This window comes from Ambystoma mexicanum, chromosome 13 (assembly GCF_040938575.1).
Source record: "Ambystoma mexicanum isolate Mex_15411 chromosome 13, UKY_AmexF1_1, whole genome shotgun sequence".
NCBI lineage: Eukaryota > Metazoa > Chordata > Amphibia > Caudata > Ambystomatidae > Ambystoma > Ambystoma mexicanum.
Genome location: NC_090938.1, coordinates 86,896,021 through 86,916,627, shown reverse-complemented (window position 1 = coordinate 86,916,627; position 20,607 = coordinate 86,896,021). Strand labels below are relative to the sequence as shown.

General features: G+C 43.3%; 1 protein-coding gene across 2 annotated transcripts in view; it reads right to left on the bottom strand.

Annotated features, from left to right (window-relative positions):
- LOC138520910 (cytochrome P450 2A5-like) overlaps positions 1-20,607 on the bottom strand; it is a 327,470-nt gene that overhangs the window by 58,017 nt on the left and 248,846 nt on the right. The gene's annotated exons all lie outside the window — the stretch shown is intronic.

Sequence of the window (20,607 nt, the reverse complement as noted above, 5' to 3'; positions counted from 1 at the left end):
CCTCTGGGGGACACCACAGGTAGAGAAAAAGATAGCGGAGAGGAAGGACCCAAGTTGGACCCGGGAAGGTCGGCCAGAGAGGTAAGAAGTCAGCCACATCAGAGCCTGACCAGTGATACCCAGGCTACTCTAGATGCCCCTGATGTTGCTTCTTTTAACAAAAGAAACTCTTCCATTCCATCCCATCGTATTGCTGTGCTTTGCTCTACTGGTTCCTTACGAGGAAGGCTAATATCAAAGTCCGCTGTCTCCTTCTTCATTCTAACTCTTCATCTAATTCTCTTTGTTTTCTCGCCTCCCTTCTAATTCACTCCTCTTCTTGTCTTTGCTCTTATCTCCTCCCTTCTGCTCTCCTTTCCTTCTCTTCGCTTTGTCTCTGTATCCTTTTGTCCCATAATTTCTGTGCTTCCTCCTCCTCTCTCTTCCTTTCTTTTCTATCCCTACCTTCTATTGCTCTCTGCCTATTATCGTACTTTCTTTGCTCCTCTGCCCTCTCCTGTTTTTTCTCTTGCTCCACCTGATACATCTGTACTCGTTGCTCCTTGCTCTTTCTTTTATGCTCATCTTCCTTCAACCTCTTTTCTCCCTATGTCTTTTCTATGCTGGTCATCCTTATCTTCTCTTTGTCTTACTTCCTTGATGCTTTTCCCATCTAGTTGAGTAATATCTGTCCTCCGATCCATTCGTTCTGTACAAGCGTTACCTCGTCAGCTTTGTCTTTTTCCCCTTTCCATCTCTTAATCCCTCTTTCCAATTCTGTTGATGTGTTTGATCGCCCACTCTTCTCTTCTTTATCTTGTACGATCTTAGAGATCTGCTCTTTTCTCTTATTCTCCTCTGTCCTCTTGACTATCGCCACTGCTAGAAGTGGGTGGTTCGTATATCGCATTACTATACCCTGTTGCCGCTCTCAGCTCCTTTAGAGGGTACAACCCTACTTTTTCCGCACTTGCGCCTTTTACTTCAGGCGAGGTAAGGGGAGCTGAGGGCTCAACATCTTCTTCCTTACACTGATTAAACATCCACTCCTCAGGTGGCGGACCTTCCCTTTCTTCCTGATACATTTTCCAGAGCTCTAGGTTGCTAATCTCTTCTCCAATTTCTTCCCTGTGTACGCAACATGCAAGTATGTGGTCATGTGTTGCAATACTGCTTTTGACAGCGATCCCCCTTGTGGCCATGGCATGAACATCTTATCAGCCGTGCCTTTCACCCATAATGCACTTTACTGTTTGAGCTTGGGCATGTGCTTTGGCAATGTCTAACATAAATGCATCAGGGGAGTGTCTCCCGTTGTGATGAGTCTCAATTGACTGTCAATACTTACCAGATTGTATACAATACTTTCACCACTTTTCAATACTCTTAAAACAACAAATATGAGTGCCTTCCAACAATCACCACTCAAGCCTCTACCTTTCCCTTTATCTCTGTCTATCTATGGATTGGTACCAACCACTTTCCTAGATAGTCTTTTTAGCTACTTAACTTCGTTTCAATTCATTCACAACTATTGTCACTTCTTCAATACCTTAACTCAACACATAACACAGACAGACTAGTCGACTTTACATATTTACTAGAAAATACACTTTTTCTCCTCACCACTATTTAAATATCCTGTCACAGGATGTAAGTTGTCTCCTTATGTGACCCTGTTCACACGTAGCCTAGTGACTCTCGCTAGAGTGTGAGACGACTTCTTCTAGACCCCCTTGGGTCAGGCTTCTGGGCACTTCTATTATCTCCACACAATATTTCCCATTACTTTCAAATTAACACAACCCTGTCCCGTTAATTTTCTATTCTGCTCAGTCTACTCACCATTGGTTGTTTGATTCAAGGCCTTCGGTATCGTCTCCTCCTCAAACCGACCACTTTCACCTTCCATCCGCAGAGCGCCTGTGGAATCCAGGTAGGCATTTCGTCAAAGAGGGATCCAGCCCACCGCCTCGGTTTTTCTTGCAAGCTTTCTATTCGGCCGCTCACCACAGGAAACCCTGCGTTCTTCCAGCTAGATAGCAGAGGATGTCCAATCGTCCGAAACTCTGAAGCTAACTGGTTGATGGGTCTAAACTATCCTACCACTGCTACCACGTGAGCTTAGGGCCCTTGCCGGGTAGCGCATCATGCAGTAGATGGGATGCAGAATAACTCTTTACACCAAATAATCAGACCAACTTAGAATATGCCAAAGTCCTATTACTTTTTTATTATCAATTGTCTAAAACAGGGAGTTACAACAGACCATCAACGGACGTCGCACAGCGTTCTCTTGAAGCATTTCATAAAAAACAACACTTTTAAAGTAAAAATTCATCATACATGAAGTCATGCTACGTGGCAAATAAGAAAAACCAACAGAGGAAAGTAGTTGGCTCAAGGGGAATATCTAAGCATACTTTCTGTAAGGTGCCGGGTTGTGATTGGGTCTCTACAGTCAGGTGGACAACTCCTGCCCACCACTGGTTCAAGTCATCTTCATCAGTTATTAGAAACAGAGTACACCATTGGCTCTCAAACTATAAGGCCCTTCGTTATATGGCCCTCTACCCATATGGTTGGCACACTGGTACCCCTCTGGAACAATCAGCTTACTAGCAGCATGTAAGCTCATAACCCAGGTGTCAGTGGGTGGACTGGACTGTACATCCCCACCCAATTAGCCCAACATCTCTCATCACCCATGCCTTCTGCCATGAATATTGTCTTTGAACTTGGTCTTGCAATGTATTCTCATCTCTGGGAATATAAGGGGGTGTGAGCACATGCTAATCTTTTTTCTGGAACTGCATGCCCAACTCTATTTCCATCCTGGGATCACGTGACAGGAGACCGAAATTCGGCACATTTTACAGCATTTAATTGTCTTGAATTCATAAAACTTGACATTCATGGTGTTCTTTCTTTGCACCTCAACAAGGATTGGTTCAGCATCTCACGTTCTCTGCCTTCAAGAAAAGATAACCAGTCTTGGCTGCCTTCAGTCTTGACATCAGGCCAGACAACACTTCGCGATTCTTCTGTGCTCCCAGCTAATTCTCTGCTGCGACACATCTTTCAGCCCTTCTCTTCATGTTTTGAACTTACAGCTTCTATATAATGGCAGCTCCACCTGCAGTCTATTCACTACGTATAGCCAGCTTCTATGATTACTTGATCTACTTGCATTGCTGCATCTGTACAATTATCAAACATCTTGCATTTTCTGCAGTGCTCTTCATATGTGGAATCTTCATTTTGCTAATGAAAGTTTACTCGATTCTTTACTTCGTCATCAGTTTCTTTAAGTTCCATACATTCTCTTCTTCAGCCAGTCTTCTCTGTGCATCACGCTCGTTTCTTGTGACATCACCAAATTCTCTTTTTCTCTTTTTCATATTGCTTGGGGGATCTCCACCAAGAGATTGTCATCTCTTTGGGAAAACATCTGATAGGGTTTTCTCAGTGGATAGCTTTTCTCAATGACTCAACGAGGAATAGTCACAACTGCTTGTGTCAAGAATGGCACAATTTCAGGCTGCCAGTATACAGGTAGTAAGGGGCGGGTATATCCTGCAGGGGCAGTTGGCTGCTCTTCTACATCCTTATAGCATCATAACTTAATTTTATAGGGTTTTCTCAAAAGATCATATTTTAGTATCTTCTCACATTTTCATAGCTCATTATCATACGATCTTCATTAAATGGTCATATGCTCATGTCTTCAGATGCAGATTTTATGATAATGAGCTATGAAAGGATATGGACATTTGAAAAGATATCAAAATATGATCTTTTGTGAAAACCCTATGATATAAAGTTATGGTGATATAAGTATGTGATGATTTGATTATTGATGACAAGCGGTTATGGTGATATAAAGATTGATATTGGAACTTATCACATTCAAATAAAGTTGTGAGAATAAACATTTGTTGACTTCTAGATGGTAATGATTCAATCAAAATGCCTTTTGCCAATTCTCATCTGACAAGAATTCAAATAAACACAATTGTTCATCTTTCCCAAACACTTGTACTGTTGGAAAACATATTCACATATTACACATTAGAAGAGTAATCAATAGTGTCAGCTAAAGTTAAGATATTAGGGGTCTACCTTGATGCCACTCTGAACATGAAAGCCCAAACCAACTATGTTGTCTCCACAATATCCAAGTATCTGATGTTGCTGTGTCGAATTCACCCTTTTCTGTCTAAAGAGAGTTGTGCCCATCTTGCACAAGCAATTGTTGGATCAATAATTGACTACTTTGTCAGTCTCTGGTGTGGTACGTCTCAGGACAACATAGCCAAACTCTAGACCCGGCAGAACAGTGCTGTCAGGATAGTCAACTAAGCGTATTGATCATGCCAGTGAGGCTCGTTGTGCTCTTGATTGGCTTCCAATGAGGGATCGGCTTGCTTTCTGCGTCGTTACTATTGCCCATAAATGTTTGTACAGGAGCGCTCCCTCCTAACTGAAAGCTCAATTGATCTTTGAACCCAGTCCTGGCACATTACATTCCAACAATACTAGGTTGTTATTGCTCGGGTCAAGCTTGAAAGGCCTTGGAGATTGGCATTTGATTCTAATGCCACATTTCTCTGGACTAAACTACCATTTGAGTTTAGAGAGATGCCCACTGCTTCTCTTCAAAAGGGTCTTCAAGACTAATTTCTTCACCTAAGGGGGTTCTTTATCTGGTAGATCATTTAATGTAAACCTCGACCTTTGGTTCTCTCGAGCGAGCTGATGCGTGATTTTTGGTATGTGTCTTTGCTGTTTGGTGTTTGTTGATGTTCGTCTTTCTATGCAACACTTTTCCTATGGGCAGTTGGTGTGTTATAAATATTAAATAACTTAATAAATAAATGGACCCAGGAAGAGCAATCACTATTGACTTGCACATGGCCTTACGTTAAAATTATTGCATACACCAAGTTTTCTTTTAAACAAATCTACTTGCTCAAAAGCTCAAGTCTAAGTTTTCCCACACCAGATTTACACGTTATCTTTGTTCAAAGTGAGCCCACCCTCACTTAACACATACATATTTTTCTTACCTGTTAATTATGGGCATTGTTGTTTTACACGAAACTGAATGTTTTATAAAGTTAACCAAGAAGAATGTTAAATACATTTGGTCATAAGAATCACATCTTGAAAACAGCGAATACCAGTCTGTATGTCCAAAAGTTCACAAATACATAGTCATTTCGAACATGGTGCCTGCCGACATCAACCCAAAGGACCCCTTCTTGAAGCAAAAGAGTTCAACTGACATAGTGAACAAGACCATGGGCCTCATTACGAGTCCGGCGGTAACCGAGGTGGGAAAACCGCCTGGTTACCGCCGGACTCGTATTACGATTCCGCCTCTGTGACTCCCGGAATTACCAGGGCATTACGTCCCTGGTGTCCCAGGAATTCCAGAGGCGGAATTCGGTAAGTCCCCATTCCTATTGAGTCCAATATGACTCAATGGGAATGGGGAAGTGGAAACACCGGCACCATCTCGTGATGGTGCTGATGTTTCCACGTCCGCCTGCAGGAGGGAGGTGTTCAACCCGCCAGGTCAAACCTGGCAGGAACATCACCTCCCGCCTGCAGGACTCGAATCGGGCGGTCCGGAATTAACAGTGGCGGCGGGTTTACCGCCACTGTTAATTCCGGACCACCCGACCTGTGATGAGGCCCTATATATATGTGTAGTTTAAGTTGGTAAGAAGCTGATGTGAGGGAAATGTATGAAAATACAGTGACTTGCTCTATAAGCCACAACAAGTAACTAAAAGAGGGCAATGGAAAGCGTTCAACCCTATATGTTCAGTTCAGCAAATACCCGCACCACTCACCGCAGCTGTTCCACCACTTTTGGTGAAAGGCAATTTTACTGAATTTTTTGGCATGATTTTTATGGGTGTGCGGGGTAAGTGGATTCTTTTAATGGGACTGTAGGGCTGTGGGGGTTGGGGCAAGGCAGCATCCCCTGTAAAAATATCACAATAAATGCAGGGAGATGGCTGTAGCGAAAGTTAGCAGATGTGCACCATAGTGCATTTTAGAGTATTAGTAATAACAACTTTAACATTACTAACTGTTACTAACACTAACTTCAACACTACTGATATTGCCAATTAGTTTTGAGGGCCAGAGTGGGATTACTTTTGTTTAGACCACAGACCATGTTGCAAGTGCACAAAACATTCACAGTGCAATGTTAGTTTAAAAACTAAATACAAAATTGAAATGCTGAACAGCAGTGGGCCTCATTACGAGTTTGGAGTGCCTCCAAACTCGGGTCCGGGTTCCCTGAATGGGGAAATACCAGCCATTCCGACCTTGGAGGGCCCGGTATTTCCCCTTTCAGGGAACCAGGAGCCAGACCTTCCCCATTCCCATTCGAGCCCCCATAGGGCTCAATGGGAATGCGGAGGGAGCAAACAACTGGCCTGTTAATAACGGGCCCGTTGTTAGCTCCCTGTTCCCCTCGCGGGACCCGCTCTGGACGTCTGGTAAAACCAGACGTCCAGAGCGGGTCCCGCAAGGGAACCTCATAATAGTGTGGAATGGGTTTAACGGAGCCGGCACCTTTACCGGTGCCGTTAAACCCATTCCGCCCACCTCATGATGAGGTCCAGTGTGTCTTGCGGATGCTAGATTCAGGGCATGATCAGACAGCAGAAGGAGATCTGCAAAGAACACTTTTATTGTTCATTCTGGAGTAAGGCAGGAAGGATAGGCAGTTTTGTTTCACATTCACCTGGGCTCGAGAGGCGTGTTGGACAAAATTGCTGTGCAGGGGTCATCGTAGAAAAGGCTAGAAAAGACTGGAAAGTTACTGGGGGTGGTGACTGAAAGGGGGGTTTTGACTGCATGGGTGATAATTGTAAATCGTTGAGAAGGGAGGATGGTTTGCTTTGTCATACAGGAGTGCTCACAATTTGCCAGTTATACTTCCTAAGTTGCTTCTAGGGAATGCATGTTATTCTGCCAATTTTGCTAATGAATACTAACTTGGTTCACCTAAGGGAATGAGAAATCACTGTTCTGGAATGGGGGTTGTGAATGAGTGCTAAAGAGGTTTGGAGTTTAAAAGCTGCTGAGGTTTATACAATGCAAATACAAATGTAATGAGGAATCGAGAACGCTGTTTTTACATTTGTTTTTTCTCTTGTGTTAAACGAGAAATGTTATTTTGTATGTGTGCCCATGTGTAATACATGTTTCTTATGTGTTGGCAGTTTTTGATGAAACATAGCATAACAGAAAAAAATTACAAAAGAGTGTTGTGGTTATCATCACTTCTGAACTTTATCTTGGTTTTTGAAAAAGGTTTTCATATTGCAGGGTACAGTGCCAAGCCTTTACGGTGTCTAGCCAAGCAGCCTGCAATAAAAAGTATAGTAACGGAGAGTTGGCAGTAAACATTTCTTACATGGCCCATGTGGTCAGCTGTCTCATATCAATTAAGATGGCTCTAATCCACACAGAAACATTCATAGGGCCTCATTCTGACCATGCTGGTCCGGTAACAACGGTGCCGGTAAGCCTACTGGCACCATTTGTTACCAGACCGGCATAATACGACTCTTTGGGCAGGTGCCGTCCCGATCGTCAGGGTCTGACCTGGCGGGCGGAATGGCACATGCCCGCAAAGATTCATGGAAGCACCAGCACCATTATTAACGGTGCCAGTGTCTCCGTGTTCCCCATTCCCATTGAGTCCAATGGGACTCAAATGGGAATGAGGAATTACAATTACCGGCGCCTGACTTCCCGGTACGCTGGGGTTGTACTCCTACAGTGTTTCTGGCAAGCCAGTTTCTGGTAAAATTCACAAGTCAGGTGGCAACCTGCCAGACTTGTAATGAGGCCCATAGTGATGATACTAGCTTGGGTGGGCTTTTACTAGAGGGTCTGCAGAGCTGATTGAGATGATTGATGGGGGTTTGGAGTTTAGGGCATGTGAACTTCAGTCGGGTGAGTGTTTAGTCATGTGATCTCTCACCCGCAGTTTATTGTTCTACTGTATTGTTACCTTTACCTTTCCACTGCTTCAGACTTGGATTACCTGTTCCAGTGTCTCTTAAAGAGGCCGTACACATTTTGGGACCCTGTAAAAAGTCGCAGCCATGCTTCTTTGGAAGGGTGGGGAGGACCATGGGAGTCATCCCATTGATAGTCTTTGGTTATGCATCCCTGAACTGGAAGGGATAAATGGCCCCCTTGGCTGCCCACCCTATTCCCGCAGGACAAGGTATGGTCCGACATCCCAGGATCACTTGGCCTCACCTCAGATTTTGATTTCTGAAAAATCAAACCCATGCAGCCAACATAAGGGTGCTGATGTTTACCTGGCATTTTGGAGAAGGCAATGCCATACGATGTCTTGAAGCATTTGTACTCAGAGAGGTCCTGCCAAATTAATTAGCCTCTTATATACAGATTGACAAATCATATAAATTAACATGAAAGGATGCTGACGGTGGAAAGGACCTGAGTAGCACTATAATGGCGGTTTGGGGAAAAAATGAGGGTAACACTCCTTACGCCTTTAGTGTATGATGAAAAGGCATCACAATGATAATAAAGGGACCCTGGTGCTTGTTGATCTTTGCAAAGGATCCCGGCCAGGAGACTGGAGATGCCAAACATCACAAAAGAGTTGATGGAAATGGGGGAAGCTGCCACAGCCTCTCATGCCTTGAGCCTGAAAGGTATTTCTTCACCAATTTTAAAGCAGCTCAGTCATTCAAAGGGGAGCTGGAAGATGGATCACGTTGAATAATAAGGTGTTTGGTGAAGTACTAGGTGGTTAATACTTCTTGAATGTTGACCTGTAGGCAACTCACTTTCAGAAACTGTGTCTAAAAGCCACCAGACAGGAAGACATATGTTCGACTTGTTGGGCATTCAGATGTATTTCTTAATGGCAGACTTATAAGTAGCCTGTTTCTCCCTCCTATATTCTCCCTTTGGGGCCAGTGAATTTTTCCAGTAAGGTTTGATTCTTTGCATTGTCAAGGTACTAAAGGGGAATTCCTGGGTCTAAGTTGTTACCTGTGCATGTTTGACTAAACCCTTTCTCAGGGTTCTATATAGTCTTTATTCTGCTCAATAAACAGGTTTTGACAGAGAAAAGAATCAAAACTGGTAATTAAGATACATGTTGAACGAGTTACAATGGCGATAGAAGGGCTCCTGGGACATCTAGATTGTGCTATATTCTGCTCATTGTGGATTATGGTACTTTGTGTCCAGAAGCACTTCTATCCAGAACCATTGTTGTACAGATCATCTTGCAGGTGTGTTACCCTATGCTTCCCAAGATGCATTTCCTTGAGGGATCTTATCTAATCAGCGAGGACCATTTATGCCAAGCTCATGAGGTTAAAACCTTGAGCACTTCATATTACACCCTTAGTCAGATGGGCTGGCTGGGAATTGTAATAAAACCTTAAAACACCCCTTGAGAAACATTGTACACAAATACTGGAAAGATTGACATGTGTACAACCATGGATCTTCTTTGCAGTGCAACAATCTCCCCAAGCATCCTTCGGCTCTTTCCATTTTAAATGGTGTGTGGGAGAAATCTTGTTGATGTACTGGATTTAATGAAAGAAGATTGGGAGGAACGTGGACTATTTAGTTCCAATTGAGTATAATTTACACAGAAGACCAAGAAAGAATGAGAATGAGACAACCCCAGCTAAGAGACAAACATAAAGAAATCACAGGTCAAACATCACGTTTTCTTTGACTGTTGACAAGGAATGCTCTTCTACAGACATTTAAATAAAGAGGTCAGTTCCTTGTGCTGTTATCCAAATAAGATAAAAAAATACACAGCCAAAATGTCTGGATCTTAAAGGCTGACAGATAAAGAGGGGAGTTTCAATTGACAAGTTGAGTAACAGAAAAAAAGACTAAATATACCATGGAGGTCTGCCTACAGCCCTTGATCGGAGGAAACACATGCTTTGACTTTTTTCAAGTCGGAAATAGCTCCCAGAAGACTAGCAGTCTCCCGAGAGGGAAGGTGCACCAAAGTAAAATGTTTCTGAAGGAGTTTTAATCCATGCTGAGTGAAAATCAAGAACCACTAAATTAGAACCCCCACAAGGAAAAATAAAGGTTGAAAATATGTAGAATTTGGCATAGATTTTAAAGTAATTCAATGAGTGGGTATCTTTCATTGTCCTCGTCCTAAACTCAGAACAGTTATGGTGTGTATTCCATCTTGCAGTTTAATGACTATCACTTTCCCAGGATTAATGAGTTGATCGAACAACTAGATCGATCTAACTATATCGCCACATTAGACATGGCAACGAGATATTTGCCGGTTCCATTCTGCCCTGCCCGCAAAGAAAAGACTGCTTTTTTTTCCTCCTCAACTGGCTCAATGTCAATGTCCTGTTTTCACTTTCAGGTTGCATGGGAAACCTGCAATATTTCAGAGCTTAATGGGAAAGCTTGTGAAACCCCTCAGAGAACATAAAGGTGCCTATATCAACTTGTGAATCATCTAAACCCTTCTGATTTCCGTAAAAATCAACAATAACACCCAACACAGACAAGTGTATCATTATCTTTTTTTATATGTTTTTATTGGTTTATACAAACCTTTAAAAAGAAGACAAATACAACACATATAAAAAAATGTCCACAATCCATACATTTCAAGTCTTCGCCCTCCGATCAGTTCAATTTCGTTGAGGTACACAGGTTCGAAATCACACATGCATAAATTACATCACTTTGGAGTTTAACTTTCATTAGGCTTTGATTTTATAGGCACATCATTCAGCGCGTCCTTTATCACACGAATAAATGCCATTAGAGCGTATAAGACAGGTCGATTAGAGCCGTCGAATAAGGCTCTCCACCAATCGTCCTTTGTCAAGGTTTGGTATTTAGCGGTTATTGAACCAAAAATGATAGATCTTTGCTGAACAAACCCAGAAAATGACATTGTCAAGTGTTTTAAAGTCTCGATTTCAGACTGGCAAAAGCGGCACTTTGAATCCAGGTCGGCATGTTGTGCCCAAAAACTTAAACATTCCTTGGTTGCCAGAATGTTCAGCCTAAAGTGCATATACAAAGCCCTGCTATGTTGGTCGGGAAAACAAGTGAGGTAGTTATGCAGCTGCCCATATACTCTAGTTTCCACTGGGACATCCTTCATTGTTTTCGATTCCGATCTTGCTGTACATGTTCTGATCCAGTCCACTCTCCACATCTTCTTTTTGGCCTGGTCTGGATTGTCCATTAGGGTCTGTATAGAAATGTCGTACATTACTAGGACTTCGAGACATAATCTGTTCCATTGGGATAGCATTGTTTCAGATGTATAGTTTCCCAGTGGCTGTATTATGCAGATTTGTGGCAACTGATCTTTTTGCCTCGTTTTCCTAAACAAACTTAGTAGGTTCCAAGCAACACGAGCTTGTATCGAGATATAGGAAAGTTCGAATCTTATACAAATTGTGGGCGTACCCTTTGGTAAACATAACACTTTGGACCAAAAGATGTTTTCTAATGTGTTCCACAACTCGTAATCACAGCCAAAGGCATTTCACCACCATATATAAGTGCAGGCACCACTTTTTGTTGAAAAAACGTTACAGTAGGTTTCAAAGAAAACTTCCCAAATTTTCTGTTAATCAGGGAGGCCTGACAGCCAACTGGCGGCATTTGTTTTTGGTCGCCTCAACCCAAGAAGCATCATTTCGGTTGGCGTTAATTTTCATGCCTAGGTACGAAGTGTTCTTCACAATCCTAATTGGTTCTTTATCAAGAAACCAGTTACATTTTTTCACCTTCCCATTATTGCCCGCAAGTTTTTCAAAGACCAAGATCTCACATTTTTGTTTATTTATTAACAAACCATTGGCCACTAGATATTTTTCAAGAGTGGTGAGTTTACGCTGCAGGCCTATCGGTGTAGAGTCCATAAGAATAAGGTCATCAGCGTACACAAGATAGTCAATATGTGTACCATTGATTTTTGGTGGAAAGGTTGCTATATCGGTAAAGATCTCCTTAATATCCGATATGAACAGATTAAAAATGGAGGCTGCAAGAGGACACCCTTGTTTCACTCCTCTGTGTGTATTGATAGGAGCCGATAGTGAGCCTTTGATATCTAATCTGATTTTGATTGTGGTATTAGTGTGGAGCTCACGTATAGCCGCCAATAGGCTAGGAGGACAGTTCCAGGCACCCAGTTTTCCCCAAAGCAAATCTCTGTTGATACTGTCGAACGCGTGGGATAAATCAATTAAAGCCAAATATACTTTGGATGTCGAGCGATGAGCTCCCATCTTCAGCAGGTTTGTCAGCAGCAGGTTCACTCCACAACCGACCCCCTTCACAAACCCAGTTTGTCTCGGATCCACCCGGTTGGAGTTAGTGGACCACTTTAGTAGTTTTTGTTGCAGGAGGGAGGCATAGATTTTTCCCAACACGTCCAGCAGCGCAATTGGTCTGTAGTTTTTGGGATTACGTCTGTCACCCTTCTTAAAAATTGGAACAATCACCGCAGATTTCCACGATTTAGGTGTACTACAACCTTGCACAATCCTTTGGAATAGTATTGTACAGAAGTCTGACCATTCATCTGGATGTTGTTTGATAGAGAAATTGGTCAGACCATCCGGGCCCGGAGCTCTGGAATCGTGCAGCTTTTTAATGACTTGAAGGATGTCGTCTCTAGGGAATACGATATCCCAATGAGTAAGAGAGGGACCGACCCATTCTGAAGTTGTCGCATCTTTGCAGAAAAGCTCAGTATAGAAGGACGTCCACTCAACTTCTGAAACCAAATTTGCTTGGAGGGCGTGCTGTGGAGCTAAAGTGGTGTTTATTAGTCTCCAATAGTCTCTTCCATTGTTACTCGTCATTTTGGACAGCATCAGCTCTGCATCGTTTTGTACCATAATCGCTTTATGAGATTTGAGCCAGTTCTTGTATGCTTGTCTCATTGCTCTTTTTACGTTGTTAATATTTGGGTGATTTTGTCCGTGGGCATTTCTTAAGTCACGACGTAAGGCTCTTTTATGTTGAAGAATTTCCAAGTCAAATCTATGTTTAGGTGAGAAGACTGCATGTTTTAGTTTATTTTTCCGTTCTTCGAATTGAGATAGCAGATGGGAGTATTCCGGTGACTCAGAATTTTTTTGAAATCCCTTGGTGATATGAGTAACCTCTTCAGTTTCAAGATGTAGCCGTATTCTGGATGCTCCAGTTCTCACTGCATGCGGCCACGTTCTGGTCTTGCACTCCATAGGATTATGAAGACCTATCACCATATCATGGTCACTATGGATCATATTGGTGATCTCCAGACGAGTTGCCCTCATGTGTAGATTTCCGGAGACAAACATATAATCAAGCGTCGAACTCTGGTCACCTCTACGCCAAGTAGGTCGAGCAGGTTTATCACCAACTGTTTGGCCGTTTAACATCGTTAACCCACGTAGGTCCAATTCCGTGCACCATTGATTTACTATCTTCTCTTGGTTGGTATTGAATGATTTTTTGGCGCCAGGTAGATTTAGATGCGTGATACAATCAATGTTAAGGTCACCGCAGACGATAAGCTTGATCATGTTCTCCTTCTCCATTAGGTCGTCAATTGTTGAGGTAACCTGATCAATAAAGGACTCTGAGCCAACAGCCGAATGGTTCCAATATAGGTTTATGATGTATAATTTAGGTGCAAAAGCGTTCCTTCCCACATAGAGACTGATCACCACTACTTGTATAAAACGAGACGGATTGAAAGATTCAACAATCCTGAGGCCTGACACTATCTTTGCCGCCACTAAGAGACCAGCCATAGGTCTGCCCTTAGACTGTTTGATGGCCGGAATGAACGCAATTTCAAAGCCTTCGAAGATGGGGATCTCATTAAGCCATGTTTCCTGCAAGCAAATGAGGTCCAGATCAGTAGCCCAGGGAGTATTGAACAGATGGGTAAATCCCCTCGTGTTCCAGGATCCTATTGTGCAGGTCTGCCGGTTCCCCTTGGCTTGGCATTATTTGTCAGCTTCGCAATTTAAGGTGCCGGCTAACCAGGACCAATCATTATCTGGTACGGCTGAATTCACAACTTCCTCAGTGTCATCACTAGAGATTGGGAGCCTTACAGCCCCTTGAATTGTTATCCTTATGGGATCACTCATAGATATTTTATCCGTCGAATCATCTTGTGAGCTGCACATTTGTGACTGCGCTATTTGCGGTTGTGCGATGGTAATGACATGAGCATTTGATTGTTTAGCTTCATTAACAGGCACACAGCTCAAGTCATTTTCCAGAAGCCCAGACACAGGGTGTTTAACTACTACAGATATGTCAAAACCCAAAGACATCAACACCGGGCCTGCTTCCATCAGGATATCTACTATAAGTTTTGATAGTAGATGGAGTATGATCGCATCATTTTTGTTTTCATCAAAAAATTCAACGGTTTTCAAATCTCCCGATTCAATAGCTCTAAGGCTAGGCACAAGATGACATAGCCATAACACATTGTGGCGATTTAAGATTAAATCATCCGAGGAATCTATCCGTTCCAGGAGAACTTGATATCGACCCTGGGGTTTCTGAACAATGCTTCTGGCTTGTTTATCCTTTGATTTCAGGGTGCTCTTGCTATTTACTGCCTTTGGCTTGTTGGTTGTAGAGGTATCAAAACTGTGGCACAGCAGAGCACCACCTGTGCGCTCGGAACGCATCTGTTCCAGCACATCGGATTTTGAAGGGGCCACAGCTTGGGACTCATTAAGACTATCTGCCTTCTTTTGAGTCGCAGGAGCATTTCGTTGTGTTTAAGGCGAGGGTTACCAATTTCATGCGTTTCTGGTCCAGTGTCATGAAGGTTGACAAGGATTTTGGAGCGTCAGCTTGAGTTAAAGTAAATGGATAGAGGACTTGACAGCTTCTTTGTGCTTTGTTGCACTGGATTTGACTTTGTCCTTCGCTCGTGGTGACTTTCCCAGCTGTGGCATCAGTCGTAAAACCTTTCACAGCCGGTGCAGTCGTAACGGGCAATACCAGTGGTTGATGAGGTTTTGGGGCCGTATGAGGAACACACACCTCTTTAAGTTGTTCCACCATAACCTGTGTTAGCATAATCGGAACAGGTTGGCAATCGACGTTATTCGTCGCATCAGGAGCCATGTTTGGTGCACAAACCTCTAGGTAGATCAACCAAGAGATGTATTGGCATGGTTAGAGCAGGTAGACAGTCGATGATGGGCGCCGCATCAGGGAGGCTCAGATCCTGGTCGTTGACTTCCTCATAAGTTGACAAGTTCAGTAGCTCTTCGGATACACAACTAAGACCTGATTGGGATTCTAGGGCTTCATCTAGCCCCATTGTAGCGTCTTTTGGGCAAGCATTTGTGTCGCGACTTGTACCTTTTACAAAAGTTCTATTAACCGTCACATTAACGGTTTTGATGTTTCTTAAGAACTTGCGTGAGTCATTTCCACGTTTTGTTTTTTTTGTGGATTGATTTTTCGGTTTTTTATTGCAATTGCCCTTTCCGGTGTTTTTGCCCTTCAATGGCCCTTGATTGATCACAGGCTTTTTGAATATGTCATAAAGAGTTGAATCCATAGGGTCAACAGCAAGGGGTATCTGTGTAGAGTCGTCACTAACCGATTGGATTTGCGCTCCCACATTGGAGGTAGACGCAGTTTGTGGATCTAAGAGAGCCAGATTGCCAGCAGCTTGGCTTGCAGTAAGGATGTCATCAAATAGCGTAGTCAACGCCTTTTCGTTGGAATGTGAGATGAGAACTTGTACGGGTTCACTAGTAAGCACTTCTTTGTCAAAAATCACGTCAGGCAAATCACTCTCCAGTAGCCTCACATTTTCTTTGAGTATAGGCTTACAAACTGAAACATCACTTTGACATGGAGCGTTAGTTGGTTCCATGTTATTACTTCGAACGCATGGAGTTTCCAGAGCATTTTTGGTTATAGTTAAGTGAGCACAACTGCTCGGGGCAAATGCATAGGTAGTTGGAGCTCCCGAAAAACACCTTGCAGAGTCTTGCTTCGCGTCAAAGTGACTTTCATTTCTTTTTTGAAAAAGATTTAATGCTTTTTTAGCCACCTCTGCCAAAAGTTTCTTATCAAGATAGGCATTTTTATTGGATTCAACTAAAGAGTCGAGGGCTAACTCAGTTCTCTTTTGGGTCCCCCGCAATGACTCTTTGTACAAGCTATGTGCATTTTCCATTTTCAGGAGTTTCAAGTTAATTGTTGCAGCCAGGCTAAAAAGATCTTTCGTTGTGTCGTTCAGCTGTTCATACATCTTCAAAAAGGGGGCAGTAGCCAGTGTCATCGATGATATTATGATCGCTTGCAAGTCTTCCATATTTTGCTCATGGCTAATTGCCTTAACCTGGGGCGCTTCCTGCCGTTCTCGGCGTCTTCTACGGTAAGGCACTCGTCGAATTTTGGGAAATGGACGTTCCATTAGAGAACAGTTCGAAATGGACAGATCCGATGAAGAATCAAGCACTGAACTAGAGCCACCCTCCGCCTCTTCATTTAAATTCATATCATCATGTAAACCATCAGGGATGGATTTTGACGTGTTACATGACGTTTTGCTTTTCTTTATCTGGGAGCATCTAATACTAGGTGAAATACTTGAATCCACTCTCCTACGTTTGGAGAGGCTCCTTGTGCGGGGGCTTTGGCTATGTTGCTTTTTAGTGCCAAAGGAATTGGTGGTTTTGAGGGTCTCATTACATATGCCCATTTCCTCAGGTAGAGTGCTGTTTGATGCTTTGTGCGTTCTTTCTTTATTTAACTGCGTCAGATCAGTAAGCAGTTTATTGACAATGTCCAGAGATTTACGTCGATTTTCATTGTGGTACAGAGCATTTCCCTTGCTAATTAGTGAGGTCTGCAAAGGTTTGTCTATGTCCTGTGCAGGATTACCACCCACCTCATTAGCATCCAATGTAGGAAAAAAGACATTATTTTCATCAGCAAGTATAGGCACTGTATCCAAATTATGCAGGGGGGAGGGACCCAGATACTCGAGAGTACTAAAGAATCAGGCACGAGGGGACCCCAGATTACCCTCTCCACTCTCGCCCATAACCTCATTGGGGCAAGTTGTTGGAATGATATCGACGTGGGTTGCATCAGCACCGATCAAAGGCATACTCCAAGCGGCATTATTCGTTGCTGGTAGATCACGCGCGTTCAACGCACGCCATGCCAGCTCACGCAGGGGAATTATCATACCAGGCAGGGAAGCAGTAGGCATAATGTTATTTTGTACTTTCATACAACAAGCTTCACGGGCCGCCCTTGAGACCGCAGTCACACAGTTCACAGATGGCGTTTCCAAGATGCACGACCCGCCCGTCTCTTTAGCAAAACCCGCTCGAGTTAAAGAGTTCGCAATGTTCATATTTAACTCGGCAGGATTGACAAACTCTTGGGCTTCCGTGTTTAATTTACAGGACTTGTTTCCACTTACTTGGAGTGAAGGCGGCACAGCGGCCGCGGACAAGTCTATCAATGTAACAGGCAGCACACGCTGAACATCCGGGTGACTGAGCGAAGCCGATTCCAGCTTTTGTTGAGCGTGAGTCTTCGCGAAGGAGGCAGGCTTCGAGTAGTCACGCATGATGAAAGTAAACGTCGCCGAGAAGCCGGGGAGCAAAGAGAAGTCGGGGATAGTCCGGGACTCCACAGACCTCCTTCCACTCCTTAGACTCTCCCAGTCTTTATTTTCCTCTTGGCGATGCACCCTCCACGCGCCAAAGCCGATAAACAGCTCAACAGCCACTTCCCAGCCCTTCTGTCCTCTGGGCTTACCATTATCTTCACATTTAAAAGTGACCAAAAATCCCTTTGAGTGCATCATAGAGTGATACAAAAGTATCTGCATTGCACTGCATTGGAATATGCTGGGTGCAATAGTAAAAAGTTACACAAACAGATAAAAAAAATAAAAGACTAAGGGCAACATCATTTTCCAGTACTTACAGTCTGAAGGGCTAGTCAGTTTCCCCAGAACAATGAGCAAATGTCCAGTAGACTGAAGCTGAAGGCTTCACTTCACTGTAAAAAGTCAGGACAAAATGTAAAAACCAAAGCAAAACGTTTTGGTTTCCACAAAATATGGAGGAAAGGATACTCCAAGCGAAAAATCGTCCTAACCGTATCCCACCAGTATAAGTAATTGTGAGAAAAATCCCTCTAAAAACAATCCAATGTTTGCACTGAATCACGTCCACAGAGCAGAAAACACACGATGTGGCAATACATGGGCAGTTGCTTTGTGCCCAAGATGAAATGTTAGTACAAAACATTTGCATTGTCGGGTAAAAAGACACAACAAGCTCAATGCCTAGTGCCCTTAGTCACCCGAAGGAATGAAATAAGTGTTAAATAGAGAAAATGAAATATGCTGAAAACGGATGTATGTGATTATTTTGAATACGAACCACCCCCTATTCCATTAAAGCAAACAAGGGTGCAGCAGACACCCTGCTTCCCTTGTTCACTATAATGAAAACCGAATGGATGAAATGTTCTGCATTTTCGGCTGTATGGAATTTTGGTACAGCCGAAAACCTATCATTTCAACCAGTGTTTTTTTTTTAAACAATATTTTCGTGCAATCCTGCTGAAACGTTATCGCCTGTACCACACTTCTCACTGAAAAGGTTAATGCGTCCGAGCCATAGGAAACCTGTGTTTAGGTTTCTCAACGTTGGATATTAGTCTCAGCAAGAGCCACTCGCCCATCCAAGTGATGTATGTGTAAGCCTTGGGGAACTATTTTGGCAAGTTCACACGGCAAGGTATGATATGATATGATATGGCATTTATAACACGCCTATACACAAGTGTTTCAAGGTGCAGTGTCAGAAGTCTCAAAACTCAAAAGATGTGTAGCACTCACACATTGATGGGCTACCGCATGGCTGCTCATAGTTGGGCACTTTTTCAGATGGTTGTTCAGAAAAGCTTGACTGATCTTAGTGACCAAGCTACAGCACGCGTTTCCAACAGTTAAAGGGATTTAGGCTTCCTCAAGGAGCTGCTCCATCAGCTCGTGTGGCAAGCAGTGCCTGGGGCATGCAGAGCCACTGAGCAGCCCACAGCAGCACACTCTGCCCTGACTGCTCCAGTCAAAAGCTCCACTGCTAAGTTTGTACGGGTATGCAAGCATACACACCTGAACAGAGCTCCCTTAACTGCACTGACTGCTCCACCCAAATTATCTGCACTGCTATGCTGGGAAGTTTAAGTGTGCATGGGAGAGATTCTTTACTTAGTTTTGCTTTCATAGTTTGAGTAATACATTTATATTTTTGAGAAGTATGTGTCTATTTGATGGTATCATATTACCATAACATGTATTGGCAGCATTACATAAACTTTCCAGGGAGAAAGAGAGGTAGATAGAAAGAGAGCTAGAAAGATAGACTGATTAAACAGTGTCCGTGTGACGATAAATCCAGGCTGCCATTAACAATACTACATTTCATGGCCTGAAAGTAGAGAGAAATTGTGGTCATGCCCCCCCCCCCATGTCTACAGTCATCACAGACCACAAGGGGCATCTTCAGATAAGTGTCCCAACATTAAACCTAAAGTAGGACGTATAGATATAAATGTATATACCTCCTGAAACCACACAAACATTGTTCAAGCGCTTCCTGACTAACCCAGCTTGAACTACCGACTCCGGCCACAGACCAGGCCAATGAGGCCACACCGAGAACCCTAACCTGGGCCTTCCCTCGCCAGATAACCACGAGGTTGCTACTTTATGATCTATGCCTTGATAAAGACTTCGGTTGAAACACGCGTCGGCTACCCCTTTTCACCACCTTTGCGTGACTTGCCTCAACGTAATATATCTAATTCTTGTTGTCACCAAAATGCGTATCAACCAATTGTTTTGTCAACAATAAACGCACAAAATCACAAAAATATATGATCAAAGGACTGGACTCTTACTAGACTGCACAAATGTCTCTAATTGGGCTAACAAACCCAGCCAGCGCCCACAACTAACAAAGGTTTGTCACCCCACCAAGCACCAATTCAACCGGGAACCTAGGAGTTGGTCCGCCAGACAAACCACGTGCTAGGCGGCAGGCCTAGCCACTACCACCAACAGGAGGTGCGCAGAGGACCAACTGTCCCGACACCCAAGACTCCACATCCCTTCAAACTCTATTAACTTCCACCTGCCATTTCTCATGTTTGTACCATTCTTGTTAAGGAAATGTCAGAGAACATATTGGGCTGAGGGCCACTGCCTGCAGAGCAATTCTAGTCATAGAAGAGTTAATAGGGGGATCCTCCTAGACATCCCACCCATCCATAGCATTGTATGCAAAAAGTTCACCCAGTCCACTAACGCTAGCACACAAACACACCATATTATAATAAAGTTAGTAGCCCCTCCATGGTTTGTGGGCAAATATCGTGTGGTCTCTCATCCAGACCTAACCTTGTTTAGGAAATATAGAGGGATGTCTAACACTTGGGAGGGGTTATTGACATCATTACAGAATCAGGCGGTTGCCATTACATTGCCCCCCTTTTGTAAAC